The following is an 11455-nucleotide window of genomic DNA, read 5'->3' on the forward strand; positions in this document are numbered from 1 at the left end:
CCTCACCAAGAATGAGACCGAGTATTTAATTCCAGCCTCCCATCCTGTCTCTGTCTGCCACCAGGGTAAACAAAGAGGAGAAACAAACAAAACAAAACCCGTAGTGCCCAACCATACACACATACATACAAATAAAGCAACACAACAAGGAATATCGGAATACAAGATGGAAAAGCAGAAGGAGAAGAATAGGCTATATAAAGGATATAGAAATCAGAGGACCTAACAGACAAATATTTTAAAATAACAATATTAAAAGTGCTAAATGAGGAGGGGGCGGAGCAACATGGCGGCGAGGAGACGCTGCGAGTAAGATCTCCCATTAAAAAAAGTTAATAGGGAGGAAAAGCGGCAGGTCCCAGTGAGAACTGGGACACGGAAGATAAACGGACTACTCCAGCAAACTGCCCGAAGAAGAAAGTTGCCATAAAAGAGGACGAGAAGGGAGGGAAGCACAGAACCCTGCTCCCCTCCCCCGCCCACAAAGTCGGCACTCTCCGACCGGCAGAAAGGAGGGAAACAACAAACCAAAACGGCCAACAAGAAAAACGGACGCAGCAAGTGGGACTGTGAGTGGAAAGGAACTATTGCAGCCACCACACCCCGTGAACGGGAGAGGCGAACCCTGCAGGATCCGCCGCGGAGGTGAGCTCCAGGCGCCATTAAAGAGAGCCACGCCCCCCAGGAGGAGACCAGCACCAGCACACAGCCCCGGCCGCCCGGTAAGGTTGCGTGCGGAAAGCGGCGCGGATCCGGACCGGATCGCAGCTGCCCAGGTCCCCGCGCCTGCGACCTAGGCTTGCGGGGAGACGGCGGAGGCCCTCCCTGAGTGAGCAGGAACAAGGCGCCCAGGCAGGGGAGCGGGATTCAAAAGGCGCCATTCCCGCGCCACTGATCTGGGCTACAGCCTGCGTCCTGGAACTGAGGGCTTTGGAACTGAGACCCGGGGCACGAAATTAGGGGGAGACTGCGGAGGCCCTCCCTGAGTGAGCAGGAACAAGGCGCCCAGGCAGGGGAGCGGGATTCAAAAGGCGCCATTCCCGCGCCACTGATCTGGGCTACAGCCTGCGTCCTGGAACTGAGGGCTTTGGAACTGAGACCCGGGGCACGAAATTAGGGGAAGACTGCGGAGGCCCTCCCTGAGTGAGCAGGAACAAGGCGCCCAGGCAAGGGAGCTGGACTCAAAAGGCGCCATTCCCGCGCCACTGATCTGGGCTACAGCCCGCATCCTGGAACTGAGGGCTTTGGAACTGAGACCCGGGCACGAAATTAGGGGGAGACGGCAGAGGCCCATCCTGAGTGAGCAGGAACAAGGCGCCCAGGCAGGGGAGCAGGATTCAAAAGGCGCCATTCCCGCCCCACTGATCTGGGCTACAGCCCGCGTCCTGGAACTGAGGGCTTTGGAACAGAGACCCGGGGCACGAAATTAGGGGCGTGGGTTCCCCACGACGGTGGGGCACAAGGCAGACACAGCACCCCAAAGCCGTTGAGGTGTACCCTACCATCCCCGCTCTGCTCCCTGTCCCACGGGGTGGAAAATCAGCTCCCCAAGGGCTCTAGGAGAGATCTCTGGCACCACCTAGCGACTTGAAGCCAGCAGAGGCTCCTGAAGGAGCTAGTGGCCAGCTGGGGAGTTTGCCCACACCGGGCCCCTTCCGAACAAGTAGTCTGAGCCCACAGGGAGAGCGAGCACCCATAGCCGGGGCAGACCAGGTGCGCAGAAGAGTGTGCCTGAGACCAGACACGCAGGGAGTGTGTCCCACATCACCATTTTAGAACAGGGACATTTCTTCAGTAAAGACTACCTGCAGAAGGCTTCCTCAGGAGCCAGAGGTGAGCGGGGGAAGTTCGCCCACGCCAGACCCCCTCTGGCCTGCAGTCCAAGCCCAGAGGGGAGCAGGAACCCACCGCCAGGGCAGACCAGGCGCACAGGGGAGTGTGTCCCTACATCGGCATTTTAGAACAGGGACCTTTCTCCAGTAAAGACTGCTTGAAACTGACAGATGACCCCTGGAAGAACCAGAGGGGAACAGAGAAGCCCACCCAAGATGCCGGCCAGTCCCAACTACACAGTGTCCCAACGCATACGGCAAATTAGAAAACAGACAGTAGGGAAGAGAAGAACCACACGCAACCTAGCAACTCTCCAGAGAAAAAGCACACCACAAAAAGAAAGCCAGCCCCCAGATTGCAAAGACAATAACTTGGAAGAATTTCTGAGCCTTCCAGAAAGAGAATTTAAAATTGCCGTGATTAAAAAACTAACAGAAGTCATAAAGGAAAACAATGATAAGGGAAAAATAATCAACGATCAGAAGAATGCAATTGAGTCCCTAGAGAGGGAAAACAATGGTCAGAAGAAAGAAATTGAGTCCCTAAAGAGGGAAGTGAAAGAAATGCAGGAGATCAAAGAATTAATGGAAGAACTAAAGAATTCTGGGAAAAGCAATGAAAGCAGAATAGATGAAATGGAAGAACGAATAAGTAATCTTGAAGACATAGAAATAAAAAGAACCAAAACAGAAAAGGAAAGAGAAGTACGAAGGAAAAAGAACGAAGAAAGACTTCGGGAACTATCTGACTCCATGAGGAAAGGAAATATAAGAGTTATAGGAATACCAGAAGGAGAGGAGAGAGATGTAGGAACAGAGAAAATATTCAAAGAGATAATTGAAGAGAACTTCCCAAATGTGAAGAAGGAGCTGAAAATTGATATACAAGAAGCAAGAAGAACACCAAACTTCCACGACGAAAGGAAAAATACAGCAAGACACATAATAGTAAAGCTCCCAAGAATCCAGGACAAGGAAAAAATAATGAAGCTGGCAAGAGGGAAGAAACAGATAACATTCAAAGGAAAACCAATCAGGCTGACATCAGACTTCTCCGAAGAAACACTACGGGCAAGGAGAGAGTGGAGGGACATAGTCAACAGACTCCAAGAAAACAGATGCCAACCAAGAATACTCTATCCCGCAAAGCTCTCCTTCCTCTTTGAAGAAAGAATATGGACCTTTCCAGACAAACAGAAACTCCGGAATTTCATTGCAACTAAACCCCCACTCCAAAAAATACTACAAGGAGTCCTAAAGCCAGAACCTCAGAGGGACGAATAACAATGAAAGAAGGCCAAAAAAAAAAGTTATTAAAAGAATAAATAAATAAAATCAAAGGAAAGACAAACACAATGGCAAATACAGATGTTAACATATCAATAATAACTCTGAATGTAAATGGACTAAACTCTTCAATAAAAAGACACAGAGTTGCAGCCTGGATTAAGAAACAAAACCCAACCTTTTGCTGTCTCCAGGAAACACATTTAGCTACAAAAGATAAAAATAGGCTCAAAGTTAAAGGATGGAAAACAATCCTACAAGCCAATGGACCAAAAAAGAAAGCAGGAACAGCTATACTTATATCAGATAAAACAGATTTCAAACTCAAAAAGATAAAAAGAGACCCCAAGGGTCACTACATTATGATCAAGGGGACAATACTTCAAGAAGAAATAACACTCATTAACATATACTCACCAAACGAAGGAGCACCAAAATATATCAGACAACTGTTGTCCTCTCTGAAAACAGACATCAGAGAAAACACATACGTAGTGGGAGACTTCAACATACCACTATCAACAATGGATAGATCAACAAGACAAAAAATAAGTAAAGAAACTAAAGCTCTAAATAAGGACCTAGAGCAATTGGGCTTAACAGACATCTATAGAACACTAAACCCCAAAAAAACGGAGTACACATTTTTCTCAAGCGCACACGGATCATTCTCCAGGATCGATCACATACTGGGGCACAAGACAAACGTCAACAGATACACCAAGATTGAAATCATATCAACCATCTTTTCTGACCATGAAGGCATCAAACTAGAAATAAACCATAAAAAGAAGGCAAGGAACTTTCCTACCTCATGGAGATTAAAAACCACACTACTGGAAGACCATTGGACTAATGAGGAGATCAAAGAAGAAATTAAAAAATTTTTTGAATTGAACGACAAGGAGGACACCAATATCCTAAATGTATGGGATGCAGCAAAAGCAGTAATAAGAGGAAAATATATAGCAATAGAAGCTCACATCAAGAAACAAGAAAGAACGCAAAGAAACAACCTAATCTCGAAGCTCAAAGATCTAGAAAAAGAACAACAAAAAAACCCCAAAACCAGTAGAAGAAAAGAAATAATAAAAACCAAAGCAGAAATAAATGAAATTGAAACTAAAAAAACAATCCAAAAGATCAATGAAACCAAGAGCTGGTTCTTTGAAAAAATCAATAAAATAGACAAACCCCTAGCCAGGCTCACAAAGGAAAAAAGGGAGAAAGCACAAATAAACAGGATCATCAATGAAAGAGGAGAAATCACAACGGACACAGCAGAAATCAAAAGAATAATCAGTAACTACTATGAACAGTTATATGGAAACAAGTTCAACAATCTAGAGGAGATGGACAAATTCCTACAACTCTACAATCACCCAAAGCTAGATAAAGAAGAAATAGAACACCTAAACAGACCAATTACAATTAGCGAAATTGAAATGGTAATAAAAAACCTCCCCAAAAACAAAAGCCCAGGACCTGATGGATTTACAAATGAATTCTACCAAACATTCAGAGACGAATTAGTGCCTATCCTTCACAAACTCTTCCAAAAAATTGAGAAGGAAGGGACAATACCAAACACGTTTTATGAAGCCAACATTACACTAATACCAAAACCGAACAAGGACAACACAAAAAAGGAAAACTACAGGCCAATCTCCCTAATGAACACTGATGCAAAAATCCTCAATAAAATTTTAGCTATCAGAATCCAACAATGTATCCATAAGATAATTCACCACGACCAAGCTGGATTCATTCCAGGGGCACAAGGATGGTTTAACATCCGAAAATCAATCAACGTTATCCAACACATCAACAAAAAGAAATATAAAAACCATATGATAATATCAATAGATGCTGAGAAAGCTTTCGACAAAGTGCAACACCCATTCATGATAAAAGCCCTTGAAATTCTTGGGATACAAGGAACATACCTCAACATCATAAAGGCCATCTATGACAAGCCAACAGCCAGTATCATTCTCAATGGTGAAAAGCTGAAAGCAATTCCATTAAGATCTGGAACAAGACAAGGATGTCCACTCTCACCATTGCTTTTCAATATAATACTGGAAGTCCTAGCCAGGGCAATAAGACAAGAGAAAGACATCCAAGGAATCCAAATAGGAAAAGAAGAAGTCAAACTATCACTATTTGCAGACGATATGATATTATACATAGAGAACCCCAAAAACTCCACAGAAAAGCTAATTCAACTCATCAATCAGTTCAGTAAAGTGGCAGGATACAAAATCAACACGCAAAAGTCAGTAGCCTTCCTATACACAAACAATAAATCTGAAGAAGAAGAAATCAAAAAGACCATCCCTTTTGTTATTGAAACAAAAAAAATCAAATATTTGGGAATAAATCTAACAAAAGAGGTAAAGGACCTTTGCAAAGAAAACTATAAAACACTGTTAAAAGAAATAGAAGAAGACACAAAGAAATGGAGAGACATCCCCTGCTCATGGATTGGAAGAATAAACATTATTAAAATGGCCATCCTTCCAAAAGCAATATACAGATTCAATGCTATTCCAATCAAAATTTCAATGTCATTCTTCAAAGAAATAGAACAATTATTGATGAAATTCATATGGAATCACAAAAAACCCCGAATAGCCAAAGCTCTCCTGAAAAAAAAAGAAGGGAATGGAGGCATCAGACTCCCAGACTTCAAACTATACTACAAAGCCATAATCATCAAAACTGCATGGTATTGGAACAAGAACAGACATACAGACCAATGGAATCGAATAGAAAATCCAGAAATAAACCCACAGATTTATGGTCAACTAATCTTTGACAAAGGAGCAAAGAATATGCATTGGAGCAAAGAAAGTTTGTTCAATAAATGGTGCTGGGAAAACTGGGTCGCTACATGCAAAAGAATGAAGCTTGACCACCACCTCACACCATACACAAAAATCAACTCAAAATGGATTAAAGAACTAGACATAAGACCTGAAACCATAAAATATATAGAAGGAAATATAGGCGAAACACTACGTGATTTGCACATCAAAGACGTCTTTACAGACACATCACCCAAAGCAGTGATAGTGAAGGCAAAGATAAACAGCTGGGACTACATCAAATTAAAGAGCTTTTGCACAGCAAAAGAGACAATAACAAAAACAAAGAGAAACCCCACCAACTGGGAGAACATTTTTGCACCCAACACTAATGATAAAGGACTGATCACAAAAATCTGCAAAGAGCTGATGAGACTCAACAACAACAAAGAAAATAATCCAGTCAAAAAATGGGCAGAAGAGCTTAAAAGAAACTTCTCTGAAGAGGAAATGCAAATGGCCAACAGGCATATGAAAAAATGTTCAACATCACTTGTCATCAGGGAAATGCAAATCAAAACTACCATGAGATACCATCTTACACCAGTGAGAATGGCACATATTAAAAAAACTAGCAACAACAAATGTTGGCGAGGGTGTGGAGAAAAAGGAACTCTTCTGCACTGTTGGTGGGAGTGCAAACTGGTCCAACCACTGTGGAAAGCTGTGTGGAGATTTCTGGACCTGCTAAACATAGAGCTTCCATATGATCCAGCAATTCCACTCCTAGGTATTTACCCAAAGGACACAGAAACATCAATTCCAAAGAACACCTGCACCCCTATGTTTATAGCAGCACTGTTTACAATAGCTAAGCTTTGGAAACAACCCAAATGCCCAAAAATAGATGACTGGATCAAGAAGATGTGGTACATATATACCATGGAATATTACTCAGCATTCAAAAAAGATAAACACATGCAATTTGCAGCAACATGGATGGCGCTGGAAGGGATCATGCTCAGCGAAATAAGCCAAAGAGAAAAAGAAAAATACCGGATGGTCTCACTCATAGCAGGAATCTAGAAAACTTAAATAAGGGACCAGGAAAATGAATAACTATAAGATAGTGAAAATCAAAATCAACAAAAAACTATGAACCAGAGACACTTTTAGGGGGGCGGGAGGGGAGGGATTGGGGTCAGAATGGGGGGGCTGCAATTGTATGGGGAATATAACAATAAAATTTATTTAAAAAAAAAAATAGGGTTTGAGGTGGTGCCAGACAATTAGGTAATTACAAAACACTTTTGTGCATTAAAGTAATCTTACGAGCATTATGCTTGAAGTCCTGACTACCAACTTTTGCTCTCTTAATTGCATACCAGGGTTTTCAATGTCATCATAAAATTTCAAGATTAAAAGATATCATTTCCTAAAAAAAAAAAAAAAAAAAAAAAAAAAAAAAAAAAAGTGCTAAATGAGGTACTGGAAGGTCAGTCAAAGGTAAATAGGTAACTACAGGATCTTAGAAAGGAAATCCAGGTATAAAAAGAGTTCTGTACCAACGAAAGTGAAGATTAAAAGAACACAAAAAGAAACTTTGCATAAAATGAAAACAAATATGAAAAGCATTTTTAAAAGAATTAAACTGACAAAAGAGGGAATTTCAGAAATAGAGGCTCAAGTGAGAAAAAAAAAAAGGAGGAAGAAAAATGATTTAGAAAACCTATAAGAGGGCACCTGCCTGGTGGCGCAGGCAGTTGAACGCAGCACTGTGAAGCTGTGTGCAGCCTCTGCAGTGCTGGTTTGATCCCTGCCGGCCTTGGAGTAACCCACATGGCTAACAGACCCCTCCTGTCTTGCCCGCTGCTCCCCTCGGCAGTGTATTTCGTCAGTCTACCTGTTCTGCTCCCTGCTCTGTCTCTGGTGAATCCTCTCACCCTCCTGAGCCTCTGGCCTGTACCCCTGTTCTTGTATAAATAAATAAATAAATAACTAAATAAATAAATAAATAAATAAATAAATAAATCTTTAAAAAAAATAGAAAACCTATAAGAACATCAGACACAATTAAAAGAAGAGATATAAGGATAATGAGTGTTCCAGAAAGAGAAGAGAGAAAAGGAAACACAGTCCCTATTCAAAGAAATAATTGCTGAGAATTTCCCAAACCTAAGAAATGAAATCAGCATGGATATCTGGGAAGCTGAAAGAACATCCAAATTTCTACATGCAAAATAACCTATACGAAGACACATCTTTGTTAAATTATCACAAATCAAAAGTAAAGAAAAAATATTAAATGTGGCTAGAGGGAAAAAGATAGTAATTTACAAAGGCATCCAAATCATGCTTTCATCATATTTCTTTCCAGTCACCCTCCAGGCAAGAAGAGAGTGTAATAAGGTGCTCACAATACTGAACAATAAGAACCATGAGCTAAAAATACGTTAAGCTCCAAAATTATCATTCAAATATGAACGTGAAATACAGGCTTTCACAGACAAACAAAAGCAAATGGAGTTTACCACCACCATCCCTGTCCAAAAAGAAATGTTGAAAGAGTTCTTCTGCAAGAAAATAAAAGGCAAAACACAAAACCCTGAACAAAGTGACATAAGATTACAAAATCAGAAGTATGAACAAGAATATTTTGAATCAACAACAAAACATGAAAGGGAGGAAGAAAAGCTTAGGACCTGTGTAGTTAAATGTTGGTGAGTTGATACCAGCTCATCAAGGAATGGGAGAAAATATTTTCACATCATGCATCCAACAAGAGTTTAATATCCAAGGTCTACAAAGAACCACGTAACTCGTCAACAAGAAAACCAAGAGCCCAATAACAAAATAGGCAGGAGAGCTAAATAGACATTTTTTTTTTCCCAAAGAAGACATACAGACGGCCAACATCACTTGCAAATCAAAACAGGAGATACTTATGGTCTGTAAATGACCCATATCAAAACAAAACAAAACAAACAATAAACCAAACAGACAAACAAAAAATCACAGCAACAACAAGTGCTGGTGAGAGTGTGGAGAAAAATGAACCCTCATATACTGTTGGTGGGAATGTAGACTGGGCCAATCCCTATAGAAAACAGTTCAGAGGTTTCTTGAATATTAAAAATAGATCTACCAATTGACCCAGCAATTCCATTTCTAGATATCTATCCAAAGCTGCAAAAACACTAATTCAAAGGTATGTATGCACTCCTGTGTTCATTGCAGCACTATTCACAATAGCCAGGTTGTAGAAACAACTTAAGTGCCCACTAAGAAAATGTGATATATATATAAATATGATGTATGTGTATATATATATATATATATATATACATATATATGTATACACACACATATACATGATGGGATAAAAAAAATGAACTCTTGCCATTTGGGAAAACATGGATAGAACTGGAGGTAATTAAGTAAGTTAGAAGGAGCAGAAAAAATAAGTTAGAGGTGAAATTAGTTAGGAGAAAGACAACCTCCAAATGATTTCACTCGTATGTGGAATATAGAGAAACAAAACAAAAGAACTGACAAAACTAAGTGAAAACAAGCCCTAGAAATATGACCATTGGACTGAAGTTACTAGAGGGGGGCAAGGAGAGTGAGAGTAGGAGAAAAGTAGGGAGGGAGCCTAATGGTCTACGGTAAAGGACTGTGGCTACTGTGGTGATAAGTGTAGTATAGTGATATACATCTGAGCAGTGTGAACCTGTTCACCTAAATCATATATGACTGTAAACTAATGTTGCCACAGTAAGAAATAAATGAATAAACAATTCTACCTTTAAAAATTATGTGATCATTTCAATAGATGTTGACAAAGCATTCAATAATACTCAACATCCATTTATGATAAAAACTCTCAATAAGATGGGAATAAATGGAATTTATCTAAATGTAAAAAAAGCCGTTGATAACAAACCCATTATATTCAATTCAAAAGTTCTAAAAAAAAAACAAACCTGAAAGCATTTCCACTAAGATCAGGAATAAGACAAGGAGGCCACTTTCACCACTACTGTTCAACATAGTACTGGAAGTCCTAGCCAGAGCAATTAAACAAGAGAAAGACATACAACTGATCCAAACTGGAAAAGAAGTGAAGCTATCACTATTTGAATATGACACGATTATATACATAGGAATTCCAAATGACTGCACCAAAACTACTAGAAATAATAAATAAAGTGGCAGGATACAAAATCAATATCTAAAAATCAGTTGCAAAGAAACAGCAGTGCAGCTTGAACATGGGGAAGCAAAAGAAAACACGGACGTATGCGACCATGAAGCAAATGCTTAGCCTCAGAGAGCAGAGACTTAAAGAAAAGGATAGATTAAAACCAAAAATGAAAGAAAAGAAAGATTCCATTACACTCAAGGAAAGAGAAGTCAACCAACACCCTTCATGCCTATTCTTCCATTATAATACACACCTGGACCCACCTTACCACACCCTGGTTGACACCAACTTTATCAACTTTTCCATTAAAGCCAAATTGGACTTAGTGCCATGAATGATGGACTGTTTGTATGCCAAGTAAATAATAAAGAGTAGTCTGAACTAGGGATTACTATGACTATAAGAGTGGAACTTGGGTGATTCTGTATGAGGAAGACACTAAGCATGGCATCCCTTTATAACTGACTGTAATGGCTAAAATTAAGAAAATAGGACAGAAGTCTCAAATGGCACTTGTGATTGCCAAGGATCCAAGAGTTGAATGATTATCATGCACACCAAAGGAACCTAAGCAGAGGACTGCTTAATACAGAGAGTAGCTCATCACAAGTGCCGCATTGTGGCCACAATTGACCAGACCTTAAGTGAAGAATCTAAGATCACTTGAATTCCCATCATGTACATTTCTAATCATAGTTACAGATGATTATGGGGCCTCTTGATTCTATTTCTTAAACAATCAAGTTCCTCTGCCTTCCTTCAAACAACTTTCTCTGCCACCAGTTCATTAAACATGCTATAGCATGAATTGTTGCTAGTCTACTCTATTCGTTCTGTTATCAGCTGAATACACTCTCTGATGTTTTGAAAATGATACTTTCTATATTTAAAAATTTGTTGCATCTTTTTATAAATCAGGTAATTTCTCACATAGAAAAATCAGTTGCATTTCTGTATGCAAATGATGAATTTAAAAAAATTGTTTTTAAATCCCATTTACAATCCACCAAAAGAATGAAATACCTGGGAGTAAACTTAACAAAGGAGATGAAGTACTTATACCATGAAAACTACAAAAACTCTGGTAAAGAAAATAAAAGAAGACACAAAAAAATGGAAAGCTATCCTATGTTCATGGTTTGGAAGAATAAGTATCATTAAAACAGCCATATTACCTAAAGCAATTTACAGATTCAATGCCAAAAAAAAAAAAAAACCCTATCAAAATCCCAAAGAGGGCCTCCCTGGTGGTGCAAGGGGTTAAAGCACCGCACTATGAAGCAATCTGCAGCCTTTGCTGCATGAGTTCATGCCCCAGCTGG

At 40.1% G+C, this 11455-nt stretch overlaps 1 pseudogene across 1 annotated transcript; it reads left to right on the forward strand.

Moving 5' to 3' along the window:
• Positions 1-10177: 10177 nt before the first annotated feature.
• On the forward strand, positions 10178-10800 carry LOC311187528 (rRNA-processing protein FCF1 homolog; annotated as a pseudogene). The gene is made up of 2 exons: positions 10178-10490; positions 10577-10800. The product of its transcript is annotated as an rRNA-processing protein FCF1 homolog (transcript).
• Positions 10801-11455: the final 655 nt, after the last annotated feature.

This window comes from Talpa europaea (assembly GCF_964194135.1).
Source record: "Talpa europaea genome assembly, chromosome: X".
NCBI lineage: Eukaryota > Metazoa > Chordata > Mammalia > Eulipotyphla > Talpidae > Talpa > Talpa europaea.